Here is a 14225-nt window from a genome sequence, read left to right as displayed (position 1 = left end):
TATATATATTTAGATATGTAACATTTTTTATTAGTGTAATTATGTGTATAACTGTTCTTTTAAATGTTATGCTGATGTGTTTTGTGCAACTTTTTAGTCGCGTGTAACAGTTAACAAGAGCTCTGAAGTAGCGCTACCCTGACATGCGTTAAACTCCATTGCGCTCAACCGAACACGTTTACTGTCAATCTTTAATATGCATGCTACTTCCAATGTATGCAAAGGGTTGCGATAAACCCCTTATCGCTTGCTTGTAACAGTTTGCGTGACACTCGTAATCTAGCCCAAAGAAGGGACAACAATTTTCTAACATATATTATCCAAAGACACCACCTTAGGCAAAAAGCCATATTTGGTCTTCAAAACTGCCTTATCCTGATGAAAAAACAGAATTTATGCTTACCTGATAAATTACTTTCTCTTACGGTGTATCCAGTCCACGGATTCATCCATACTTGTGGGATATTCTCAATCCCTACAGGAAGTGGTAAAGAGAGCACACAGCAGAGCTGTCCCTATAGCTCCCCTCAGGCTCCGCCCCCCCAGTCATTCGACCGATGGTTAGGAGAAAAAGGAGAAACTATAGGGTGCAGTGGTGACTGTAGTTTACTAAATTAAATTTGAACTTGACTTAATTGCCAGGGCGGGCCGTGGACTGGATACACCGTAAGAGAAAGTAATTTATCAGGTAAGCATAAATTCTGTTTTCTCTTACATGGTGTATCCATTCCACGGATTCATCCTTACTTGTGGGATACCAATACCAAAGCTTTAGGACACGGATGAAGGGAGGGACCAAGTCAGGTAACCTAAACGGAAGGCACCACTGCTTGCAAAACCTTTCTCCCAAAAATAGCCTCCGAAGAAGAAAAAGTATTGAATTTGTAAAATTTGGCAAATGTATTAGGGCACAGAGAATGAACAATGATTTCCTGGTTAATATTCTTATTAGAAACCACTTTTGGAAGGAAACCAGGTTTGGTATGCAAAACAACCTTATCTGCATGGAAAACCAGATAGGGTGCATTACATTGCAAAGCAGACAATTCAGAAACTCTTCGAGCAGAAGAAATAGCTACCAAAAACGAAACTTTCCAAGATAATAAACTTAATATCTATGGAATGCAAAGGTTCAAACGGAACCCCTTGAAGAACTGAAAGAACTAAATTTAGACTCCATGGAGGAGCCACAAGTCTGTAGACAGGCTTGATTCTAACTAGGGCCTGTGCAAACGCCTGAACGTCTGATATAGCCGCCAGACGCTTGTGTAACAGAATAGACAGAGCAGATATCTGTCCTTTTAAGGAACTAGCTGACAAACCTTTCTCCAATCCTTCTTGGAGAAAAGACAATATCTTTGGAAACCTAACCTTACTTCACGAGTAACCTTTGGATTCGCACCAACAAAGATATTTCCGCCATACCTTATGGTAAATTTTCCTGGTGACAGGCTTTCTAGCCTGGATCAGAGTATCTATAACTGATTCAGAGAACCCACGCTTAGCTAGAATTAAGCGTTCAATCTCCAAGCAGTCAGTTGCAGAGAAACTAGATTTGGATGCTTGAATGGACCTTGAATTAGAAGATCCTGCCTCAATGGCAGTTTCCATGGTGGAGCCGATGACATGTCCACTAGGTCTGCATACCAAGTCCTGCGTGGCCACGCAGGTGCTATCAGAATTACCGAAGCCTTCTCCTGTTTGATTCTGGCTACTAGCCGAGGGAGAAGAGAAAACGGTGGAAAGACATAAGCTAGACTGAATGACCAAGGCGCTACTAAAGCATCTATCAATGCCGCCTTGGGATCCCTGGATCTGGATCCGTAAAGGGGAAGTTTGGTGTTCTGACGGGACGCCATCAGATCCAATTCTGGAATGCCCCATAGCTGGGTTAGCTGAGCAAAGACCTCCGGGTGGAGTTCCCACTCCCCCGGATGGAAAGTCTGACGACTCATATAATCCACCTCCCAGTTGTCTACTCCTGGGATGTGAATAGCAGATAGATGGCAGGAGTGATCCTCCACCCATTTGATGATCTTGGTTACTTCCTTCATCACTAGGGAACTCCTTGTTCCTCCCTGATGATTGATGTACGCTACAGTCGTGATGTTGTCCGACTGAAATCTGATGAATTTGGCCTCCGCTAGTTGAGGCCATGCCTGGAGCGTACTGAATATCGCTCTCAGTTCCAAAATGTTTATCGGGAGAAGAGATTCTTCCCGAGACCATAGACCCTGAGCTTTCAGGGAGTCCCAGACCGCACCCCAGCCTAACAGACTGTCATCGGTCGTGACAATGATCCACTCCGGTCTGCGGAAACTCATTCCCTGAGACAGGTGATACGGAGACAACTACCAGAGAAGAGAGTCTCTGGTTTTCTGGTCCATTTGTATTTGAGGAGACAAATCTGCATAATCCCCATTCCACTGTTTGAGCATGCACAGTTGCAGTGGTCTTAGATGAATTCGGGCAAAAGGGACTACGTCCATTGCCGCAACCATTAGACCGATTACCTCCATGCACTGAGCCACAGAAGGCTGAGGAATGGAATGAAGAACCTTCCACCCGTGAGACCTTAGAAAGGCCAAAACAATGTCCGTATGAGCCTTTGCTCTGTGAAAAGACGACGCCTGTATTAAGATGTCGTCTAGGTAAGGTGCTACTGCAATGCCCCGCGGTCTTAGTAACGCTAGAAGGTACCCTAGCACCTTTGTGAAAATTCTGGGAGCGGTGGCCAACCCGAAAGGAAGGGCCACGAACTGGTAATGCGTGTCCAGAAAGGCGAACCTTAGGAACTGATGATGATCTTTGTGGATAGGAATATATAGGTACGCATCCTTTAGATCCACGGTAGTCATATATTGACCTTCCTGGATCATCGGCAAGATTGTCCGAATAGTTTCCATTTTGAAAGATGGAACTCTGAGGAATTTGTTTAGAATTTTTAGATCCAGGATTGGCCTGAAAGTTCCTTCCTTTTTGGGAACTACAAACAGGTTTGAGTAAAATCCCAGCCCTTGTTCTGCAATTGGAACTGGGTGTATCACTCCCATCTTTAGAAGATCTTCGACACAGCGTAAGAACGCCTGTTCCTTTGTCTGGTCTGAAGACAAACAAGAAATGTGGAACCTTCCCCTTGGGGGAGAGTCCTTGAATTCTAGAAGATACCCCTGAGCAACAATTTCTAATGCCCAGGGATCTGGAACATCTCTTGCACAAGCCTGAGCAAAGAGAGAAAGTCTGCCCCCTACTAGATCCGGTCCCGGATCGGGGGCTACCCCTTCATGCTGTCTTGGCAGCAGGCGCAGGCTTCATGGCCTGTTTACCCTTATTCCAGCCCTGCAAGGGTTTAATCATCTTGGGCTACATTTTTAAGTGTCACTGTATGGTCTTTAAAATGCTTTGATGCTTTAGCACACTTTAAACACAAATGCAATGGGGGTACCGCCATGGCTTTTAAACACAAAGAACAGGGTCTATCTGAAGGCTCAGACATGTTTGACAGACTTAGACAGCACTACAATACAGTAAAAAACACTTTTTGAAAAAACGTTACTGTGTCTTTAAATAATAAAAAGCACACACTTTTTTACCAAATCACCAAAAAACATCCGATCTTGATGAAATTTTCACCACATGATCCTAATGCTTTGAAATGATTGCACACAAATTTTCAAATCAATTAACCCCTTATTGCCCAAACCGGAGCTAAATGAAGCAGGCTACCAGTTTAAAACACTACAGCACGGTGCCACAGTCTCTGCTGTGGCTTTACCTTCCTTAGGGATTATTTGTAGACGAAAATAAGCCTCCCTGGAGTCCTCCCTGCAGTCTCTGGACTCTACACGTGAAGCTGCATGAAGCTGTCTTGTAAAACAACTGCGCAACTGAGGTGCGAAAATGAGGCCCCCTCCCTCTTCATTCCGGAGTTATGGGGCCTTCCTGAGAGAGATTAGGTGTCTTACAATATGCCAGGCGTATTAAAACCCCAAAAAGTGTTCCAAACGTCTAAAACACTTGAACAAATATGAGATTATACTAATAAAGTAATCGATTTAGCCCATAACAGTGTCCACCAGTATTTAAGCCCTTAACCTAAGCCATCCTTCTATACTGAGTCTCAGAAAATGGCTTACCTTCCCCCATGGGGATTTCTGTCAGTCTTCTAGCATTACCAGGTCTTGTTAGAAAAAAAATGACTGAGCATACCTGAAGCAGTTAAGCCTGCAAACTGTTCCCCCCAACTGAAGTTCTCCGGTACTCAACAGTCCTGTGTGGGAACAGCAATGGATTTTAGTTACAACATGCTAAAATCTTTTTCCTCTCAGCAGAAATCTTCATCACTTTCTGCCTCAGAGTAAATAGTACAAACCGGCACTATTTTAAAATAACAAACTCTTGATTGAAGAAATAAAAACTACAAATCTAACACCACAAACTCTTTACCCTCCAGTGGAGATGCTACTTGTTAGAGCGGCAAAGAGAATGACTGGGGGGCGGAGCCTGAGGGGAGCTATATGGACAGCTCTGCTGTGTGCTCTCTTTGCCACTTCCTGTAGGGATTGAGAATATCCCACAAGTAAGGATGAATCCGTGGACTGGATACACCATGTAAGAGATATAAGATAAGGACGATCATATGAAAGAGCAGATAACTCAGAGACTCTTCAAACAGAAGAGCTAGCTCAAAGAAACAAAACCTTCCAAGAAAGAAGCTTAATATCCAACTTATGCATAGGCTCAAAAGGAAGAGCCTGCAAAACCTTAAAAATTAACAGACTTAATTCTGGACAAAGCCTGAACAAAACCATAAATGTCAGGAAGATTGGCAATCTTCTTGTGGAACAAAACTGAAAGAGCAGAGATCTGACCTATTAAACAGCTGGCAGATAAACCCTTCTTCAAAAATTGCAAAATTATAGGAATTCTAAAAGAATGACAGGAAAAACCATGTTACATACACCAAGAATTAAAGGCTCTCCAGACCCTATGATAAATGTTCCTGATCACAGGTTTACGGGCCTGTATCAAAGTCTCAATAACAGAATCAGAAAAAACTCTCTGCCTAAGAACTAACTGTTTAATCTCCATGCCATCAAGCTTAGAGACTTGAGATCTGGATGGAAAAACGGACCATGAGACCAAAAGTCTGGGCACAGAGGAAGTAGCCAAGGTGGGCAAATAGACATCTGAACCAGAGCTGCATACCAAACTCTGCGAGACCAAGCCAGAGCAATCAGAATTATTGATGCCTCCTTTTGCCTGATTCTGATAATCACTCTTGGTAGAAGAACCAGAGGAAGAAAAACATAGGCTAGTCAAAATTACCATGGAGCCACTAGAGTATCCACAAACTCTGCTTGAGGAGCCTTGGACCTCGCACAGTACCTGCAAAGTTTATGGTTCAACTAAGAAGCCATCAGATCTATCTCTGGGAGACCCCAAAGATCCACTATCTGATTAAATACATCTAAATGAAAAAAGACCGCTTCCCTGGATGCAAGGCTTGATTGACTGAGAAAATCTGCTTCCCTGTTGTCTACTCCTGGAATATGAACAGCAGAAATTAGACAGCAATTGACTTCTGCCCATGAAAGAATTTGAAACACTATGTGCTTCTCTAGAAAGGCAAACCTTAGAAACTGATAATGTTCCCTGTGAATAGGAACAAGAAGATAAGTATCCTTCAAATCTATTGTAGACATAAACTGACCTTGCTTAACAAATTGCAGAATAGTCCGAAAAGTCTCCATTTTGAAAGTAGGAGCTTTGAGAAATTTGTTCAGAGGTTTTAGATCCAGAACTAATCTGAAATTTCCTACTTGTGAACAATGAAGAGGTTGGAATAAAACCCCATTCCCTATTCCTATAAAGGAACAGGATTAATCCCATAGATTCTAGATCTGTGCCCTGTTCTGATGAAAGGGACGAAAACGATTAGAAACTTTAGATTTACCTTTCGACTTCTTGTCCTGAGGAAGAAAAGTTCCCTTACCTCTAGTCACAGTAGAGATAAAAGAATCCAAACCAGAACCAAACAACATAAAGTTGACAACACAGTAGAGATAAAAGCCTGGATTTAAAAACATTTCAGCAGACTAAGACTTTAACATAAAGCCCTTCTAGAAAGAACTGCCAAATACATACTTTTAGAATTAATATTAATAATGTCAAAAACAGCATCACAAATGAAAGCATTAGCACATTTAAGCAACTTCAAAAGGTTAAAAAAACCTTCAAAAATCTTCACTAGCAGAATCATCAGAAAACTGCCCAGAAAGACTTATTAAAGGGCCATAATACCCAAATGTTTAAACACTTGAAAGTGATGCAGTATAGCTGTAAAAAGCTGACTAGAAAATATCTCCTGAACATTTCTATGTAAAAAAGAAAGATATTTTACCTCAAAAGTTTCTCAGTAGCCACCTCCCATTGTAAAGGATTTCTAAGCAGCATTTTAGTGTGTCTGTCCTGGGACAGCTGAAAGCATGAGCATTGTGAACTCTCATATTATTTCACCAATCAGGTAAAGGAAGCTTACTATGAAATCTCATGAGAGTTAAATCAAATCTCATGAGATCACAGTAAGAGTTCATGACCTCAGCACTGCTGATGCTGATTGGCTGCTGTCCATTTCTTCATTTTTTTTTATTTTTTTTTTACCTGCAGATGGGCAACATCTGAGTATAACTTTTTACACAGAACTTACTCTGCTGAGCTGAGGAGACTGTGAGGTAAAATATCTTCCTTTTTTACATAGAGATGCTCAAATTATATGTTCCTGTCAGCTTTTTACAGTTATACTGCATCAGTTTCAAGTGATTTAGCATATGAGTATTATGTCCCTTTAACCAAATGGAAGATGCAGAGGCTACATCAGCAATAGAAACTGCTAGTCTAAAAAGATAACCTCCTTGCTGAAAAGCCCTCCTATGGTAGGATTCAAACTTCCTATCTCAAGGGTCTTTAAAAAATCTATGCGTGGAAAAACCCAAGATGCATTAAAAACCAAACTTAGATTAAACATTTAACTGATAAGAAGACAAAGTACACTCGATCTTATCATAAAGGCTAAAAATCTAAATAATTCCTTGATGTTAAATACTTCCTAATCGCCAAAATCACTAAGACACCCATATTAAAAAAAATAGCCCTGCAACTGTTTATAAGGAGCCAGAGTTATTGTATAGTAAACCCAAAAACTCAGGTGTCTGAATAAGAATTTTAGGAGCCAAGGTTCAATTGTTGGGATATGTTAATCTCCTAATTAGATACTAATGGAATGAAGAACTTAACCTACTGACCTACAGTGCTGTATATTTTTTCCACCAAGTTTTTAATGATTTTTCAATTACTTATCTGATACCAGACAGCAATAATTTGTGTATTAAATCACCTTGAGTAGCAAGACAATTTTATCTTTAAACATTTGTGAAATATCCCAATAATTTATCCACAATCTTTAGATTAGGGGTTAGTTTTGTGGAGGTGAACACTATAGACAAGCTATAGTAAGAGAAGAAAATGTGCTCACACATTAAAGTCTTTTTTTATGGCAGCTTTAAGTTCCTTTAATGTCATGTGACATAATTGTGAGACTATTTATGCAGAAAAAGCTAATGAGGTGTACACTCTTCTCAATCTATCATTGGCAGAATTCTAGGTAATTTCCTATAGACCTCGGATTCCAAAAATACGACGAAGAACTGCACCCTCGTCTCTAATTTTGCACTAACACTATCAGAAATTCCTGAAACAGAACTTTTCAAGCAACAGATTTTGAAAATGTGTTAAAGCTCCTACAATGGAAGGTTTAAATATATCTGCAAACAAAACATAACATGATCTTAGAAACTGTGGCTTTTATTGAAATATAATGAAACTCCCTATTAATGCTGTAGAATGCTTAAAACAGCTAGGTTTCTGTAAGAGGAGCATTTAATCTTTATGATCCAACTTAAAACTTGTACACAACAAACAATAAAGCTGGCTGCTAATTTGCTATGGTCTATGAGCAACTATGTCACTCACACCACGAGCTGAGACTGTGGTGTGCAATGACTTTCTCTCCCATTTCACATCAGTCAATCCAGCTCTTCTGCAGAAAATCTTTTAACAACCACATCTGGCCCCTAATAAATCACTGCACTTTGTCTTCCTGCCAAAACTCCTCCTTTATCTAGTTTACATCTTCAGGATGAGATGGGAAATCACACATTATGGCAGTGCCAAACAATTGTAATTATACCATTAGAAGCAGTTAGGCTACAAACGATCTTAAAAAGGAAATAGAATGCACAATAAGAAATATGTGATAATACATTGATCGCAGTCCTAATCCGCTTTTAGTTTACGAATGTAAAACATAGGCATAATTCAGTACACAGCGGGCAGTAATGGCAGGCCACTCTCAGATATGCCGCTATTTTGTGCTGTATCTACTTAAAAAAAAAGTGAAAGAAAATCATTTAATAGTCTGATTATGCTAAAATAAAAGGTCTTGCTCTTCATTCGGTTTTGTGAAACGGGGATTTACTGAATACAAAAGTCACTCTCAGCCCTTTCGCAGTCTATTAAAATGTAAAACATTAAAACTCTCCCAAAGTATCTCCAAAATCAGACTTCAAATTCTTACACCGTTAAAGGCACAATCTACTCCAGAATTTTTATTATTTAAAATGATAGATAATCCTTTTATTACCCATTCCCCAGTTTTACATAACCAACACTGTTATTTTAATATACGTTTTACCTCTGTGATTACTTTGTATCTAAGCCTCAGCAGACTGACCCCTTATTTCAGTTATTTTGACAGACTTGCATTTTAGCCAATCAGTGTCTTCTCAAAAGTAACTCAGCGGGCATGAGCACAATCTTATCTATATGGCACACATGAACTAATGCCTTCTAGCTGTGAAAAACTGTCAAATGCATACAGATAAGAAGCAGGCTTCAAGGGCTTAGAAATTAGCATATGAGCCTACCTAGTTTAGCTTTTAACTAAGAATTCCAAGAGAATTCCAAGAGAACAAAGCAAATTTCATGATAAAAGTAAATTGGAAATTACATGCCCTATCTAAATAATGAAAGTTTAATTTTGACTAGACTGTCTCTTCCAGCAAAAGCACTTGCCATACACTGAAATTTATATCAGACCAACCAAAATTTTCAGTCAACTGATGAGCAAAAAACTGTGATACTCTAATTTAAGTCAAACAAGCAGACAATAAACAAATTGAATCATGACACATCTATACAGACACTAAACAAGATGTATTGCTGAATCTAAGCAAAACCTATATAGGTAATATCCAAATATGAGTTGTCTCCAGCAGCAAAACTAACCATAAACTGCTGAAATTTTTACAAAATAAGTTTGTAATATATTAACCCCTTAATGACAAAGGACATACGCCACACGTCCTCAAAAAAAATACAGTTAATGACCGAGGACGTGTGGCGTACGTCCTTGGTCTGGAAAGCAGCTGGAAGCGATCCTGCTCGCTTCCAGCTGCTTTCCGGTTATTGCAGTGATGCCTCGATATGGAGGCATCCTGCAATAACCCCCCTTGGCCATCCTGTGGCCCTCTCTGCACCGGACATCGGTGGCCGGTATCGTTGGTGGGTGGGAGCAAGTCTGGGAGGCGGGTGGGCGGCCATCAATGTGCCGAGTGGAGGGAAGGGGGGCGGGATCGGGGGAGGAACAGTCGGGAGTGCGCACGTGCACGGGGGGGCGGCGGGCGGGCGCGTGCACGGGGCGGGAGCGAACCGCTACACTACAGAAAAATAAAGCTGGTAAAAGCTAAAAAAAAAAAGATTTTAAAGTTAGAAATAACAGCTAAGGGATCTGGAAGGGGTGGGGGGTTGGTCTTGGGGGGGGGAAGCTACACTACAGAAAAGGGCATTTTTTTTAAAAAAAAGGCACATTTGTTACTAAACTGGGTACTGGCAGACAGCTGCCAGTACCCAAGATGGCGCCCATTAAGGCAGAGGGGGAGGGTTAGAGAGCTGTTTGGTGGGGGATCAGTGAGGTTGGGGACTAAGGGGGGATCCTACACAGCAGCATATGTAAATATGCCAAAAACAAAAAAACAAAAAAAAGCCCAAGTATAGCTTTTATTTTAGTACTGGCAGAGTTTCTGCCAGTACTTAAGATGGCGGGGACAATTGTGGGGTGGGGGAGGGAAGAGAGCTGTTTGGGAGGGATCAGGGGGTCTCATGTTTCAGGTGGGAGGCTGAGCTCTACACTAAAGCTAACATTAACCCTGCAAGCTACATAATTAACCCCTTCACTGCTAGCCATAATACACGTGTGAAATGCAGCGGCATTTGGCGGCCTTCTAATTACCAAAAAGCAACGCCAAAGCCATATATGTCTGCTATTTCTGAACAAAGGGGATCCCAGAGAAGCATTTACAACCATTTGTGCCATAATTGCACAAGCTGTTTGTAAATGATTTCAGTGAGAAACCTAAAATTGTGAAAAATTTAAAGTTTTTTTTTAATTTGATCGCATTTGGCGGTGAAATGGTGGCATGAAATATACCAAAATTGGCCTAGATCAATACTTGGGGTTGTCTACTACACTACACTAAAGCTAAAAGTATCCCTAAAAGCTCCCTACATGCTTCATAATTAACCCCTTCACTGCTGGGCATAATACACGTGTAGTGCGCAGTGGCATTTAGCAGCCTTCTAATTACTAAAAAGCAACGCCAAAGCCATATATGTCTGCTATTTCTGAACAAAGGGGATCCCAGAGAAGCATTTACAACCATTTAAGCCATAATTGCACAAGCTGTTTGTAAATAATTTCAGTGAGAAACCAAAAGTTTGTGAAAAAATTTGTAAAAAAGTGAATGATTTTTTGTATTTAATCGCATTTGGCGGTGAAATGGTGGCATGAAATATACCAAAATGGGCCTAGATGAATACTTTGGGATGTCTACTAAAAAAATATATATACATGTCAATGGATATTCAGAGATTCCTGAAAGATATTAGTGTTCTAATGTAACTAGCGCTAATTTTGAAAAATAATGGTTTGGAAATAGCAAAGTGCTACTTGTATTTATGGCCCTATAACTTACAAAAAAAGCAAAGAACATGTAAACATTGGGTATTTCTAAACTCAGGACAAAATTTTGAAACTATTTAGCATGGGTGTTTTTTGGTGGTTGTAGATGTGTAACAGATTTTGGGGGTCAAAGTGAGGAAAAGTGTGTTTTTTTTCAATTTTTTCCTCATATTTTATAATTTTTTTTAGAGTAAATTATAAGATATGATGAAAATAATTGTATCTTTAGAAAGTCCATTTAATGGCGAGAAAAACGGTATATAATATGTGTGGGTACAGTAAATGAGTAAGAGGAAAATTACAGCTAAACACAAACACCGCAGAAATGTAAAAATAGCCTTGGTCCCAAACGGACAGAAAATGGAAAAGTGCTGTGGTCATTAAGGGGTTAAAACACAGAACAAGCTAATAAAATCAAACACAGATTGTGCACATTACTTGTATACAGGCCCCTTACTAGAGAATAAATGTATGTTGAATTGCATTAATAAAACCAATAAACAACTGTAATTTTATCTCAGATTTAAAAAAAATTCAACGCTCTCAACCAGCATATTGAAACCATACAAAACATCTACTGGTCATGTGGTGAAGTAATCGGTAACAATAGGGATTCTCCCTTTGTCATTCTTTGTAGGTCAGGGTTCAACAAATACAGTTCACAAGATCTCCATATCAACAAGAAATGACACTCCAGGATCTAGTTTTATTAGTTCACTTTTCTTTCATAAGCGTTTTAATGGAACAAAAGATCTCAATCTCAAACGTGGTTCTTTGAGATATAAATCAGAGCTGAAGGATGAGAACAAGGAAAAATGGCTGGAGGTGAGGGAGTGATGTGGCTGGTGAGCACAGACCAGTGAGTGAGGCACATATCAGTGGCTCACTGAAGGCACCAAGGGAACAATTAAGAAACAATTTTACTGATTTTTTTATACTTTCTCTACAACTTCCCCTGAGCAATATGGTGAATCATTTTGTACGGTGAATGAGCAATGGTTGCAGATGTTTATAATAATGAGAGTCGGTTCCTATTACTTTTATGTCATCATCAGTTAACTTGTGTCCAGGGTTCATAAAATAATAAAATTATCATTAATCTGCCATCTCTATACATTTCTAAGCATGAACACACACATGCATAAGTATGAATGTACGAATATATATATATATATATATATATATATCACACACACACCACCATAATGTTGCCCATACTCCTTTCAACACAAATGTGAAACAAACTAAAAGATAACTACTAAGGGCTTGATTTATCAAGCCCCTACGACTGCAAGTTCTCACAAGAACTTGCTCGTGATTTATCTGGTGACCGCTGCTTCCCTAAGCTCTTCGCCACCTCTAAGGTGGCGAAATTCAATCTCCTCAGTTGAGTCCAACCGAGGAGATTGACAGCTCCTGCCCGTGCGTGATTGGCTGTGCGCGGGCAGGGGGCGGGATTGCACTCGAGCGCAAAATTGCGCTCGTGTGCAATGTTAATTACCTGCGGGTAATTTCGCCCCACCACAGGCGAGCTGAGGCGTACAGGGGCGCGTATACGTGCCCCTGTACGCCTCAGCTGTGATAAATCTAGCCCTAAGTACTGTATTTCAAGCAGAAAAAATAAACAACTGGTGAGTTCATGTTCTTGCGTATTTTCAGAATACTCACAAAAAAATGATTAAATTTGGAGTCTATGGTCCATTATTTTTACAGTTAAAGGGACAGTCAACACAAAAATTGTTATTGTTTAAAAAGATAGATAACGCCTTTACTACCCTTTTCCCAGCTTTGCCTAACCAACACTGTTATATTTATATACTTTATAACCTTTAAACCTAAAAATTTCTGTCTGTTCTCTAAGTCCCTAAAGACAGCCCCATGATCACATGCTTTTGTAATTGCTTTTCACATCAGGAGAAGCTAGTTCATGTGAGCCATATAGATAACATTGTGCTCATGCCCGTGGATTCTAACAACACAGCACTAATTGGCTTAAATGCAAGTCAATAGATAAAGTCATGTGATCAGGGGGCTGTCAGAAAATGGTTAGAAACAAGGTAATCACAGAGGTAAAAAGTGTATCAATATAACCATGTTTACTGTGCAGAAACGGGAAATGGGTAATAAAGGCATTATCTATCTTTTAAACAATAAACATTTTTGAGCTGACTGTCCCTTTAAATGCTGAAATATTTATGATGATCGCTAATGCCCTCAAGCCACAACATAGAAAAACCCAAACTTATTAAGTCAAAGTGGTAAAAAGAATGGACATGTAATTCTATGGGGCCTATTTATCGAATGTTTGTCCGACATGATCCAATCAGCGGATCATGTCCGACAGACATCGCTGAATACGGACAGCATTACGCTCTCCGCATTCAGCATTGCACCAGCAGTTCTTGTGAACTGCTGATGCAACGCCACCCCCTGCAGATTCGTGGTCAATTGGCTGCTAACAGGGGGTGTCAATTAACCTGATCGAATACGATTGAACTTGAACATGATTTAGATAAAGCATAGAATTTAAAAAAAACTTTCCAATTTACTTCCATTATCAAAATTTGCAACGGCTCCTACTGAGCCCGTGCAAGAATACACAGTATATATGCATTTTGTGATTGGCTGAAAGCTGTCATATGATACAGGGGGAAGGGAAATGGAAAAAGCATTGAAATTTGACAGAAACAAAATAATTTAAAATTCAAAGTAAGTGCTATTGCATTATCTTTTTATCACATATTTTACAGTTATTAAATTCTACTGTATTTTATTGGTCCTTTAACCAGGAAATTAAAGGCTGTTCCATCATTCCACTTAATAGTTACTAATCTAATATCAGAAAGTGTACTAGACATTTCTGTCACTCATACAAACAGCATAAAAACAAGTGTATTTTTGGACTGTAAATAAGTGATGAAACTACTGTTTAACATTTAAATTAAAACTAATATTGCAATATCACTTGAGTAATTCCTGCTAGAGATCATTGGCTGGTAGATCATTTGCAATAATGCTCATAGGTTAATATATACAATAAGCATTGGTGCCTATAAGCCAATGAGCTGTATTCAATTTAATTTAAATTTAAATGGCTTTTATCCTCAAATGTTTAAATGTTGCTCTTTAATATAAGAGACATTTATCT

The sequence above is a fragment of the Bombina bombina genome, chromosome 7, assembly GCF_027579735.1.
Source record: "Bombina bombina isolate aBomBom1 chromosome 7, aBomBom1.pri, whole genome shotgun sequence".
Classification (NCBI taxonomy): domain Eukaryota; kingdom Metazoa; phylum Chordata; class Amphibia; order Anura; family Bombinatoridae; genus Bombina; species Bombina bombina.
Note: the sequence above shows the minus strand (reverse complement) of the source record.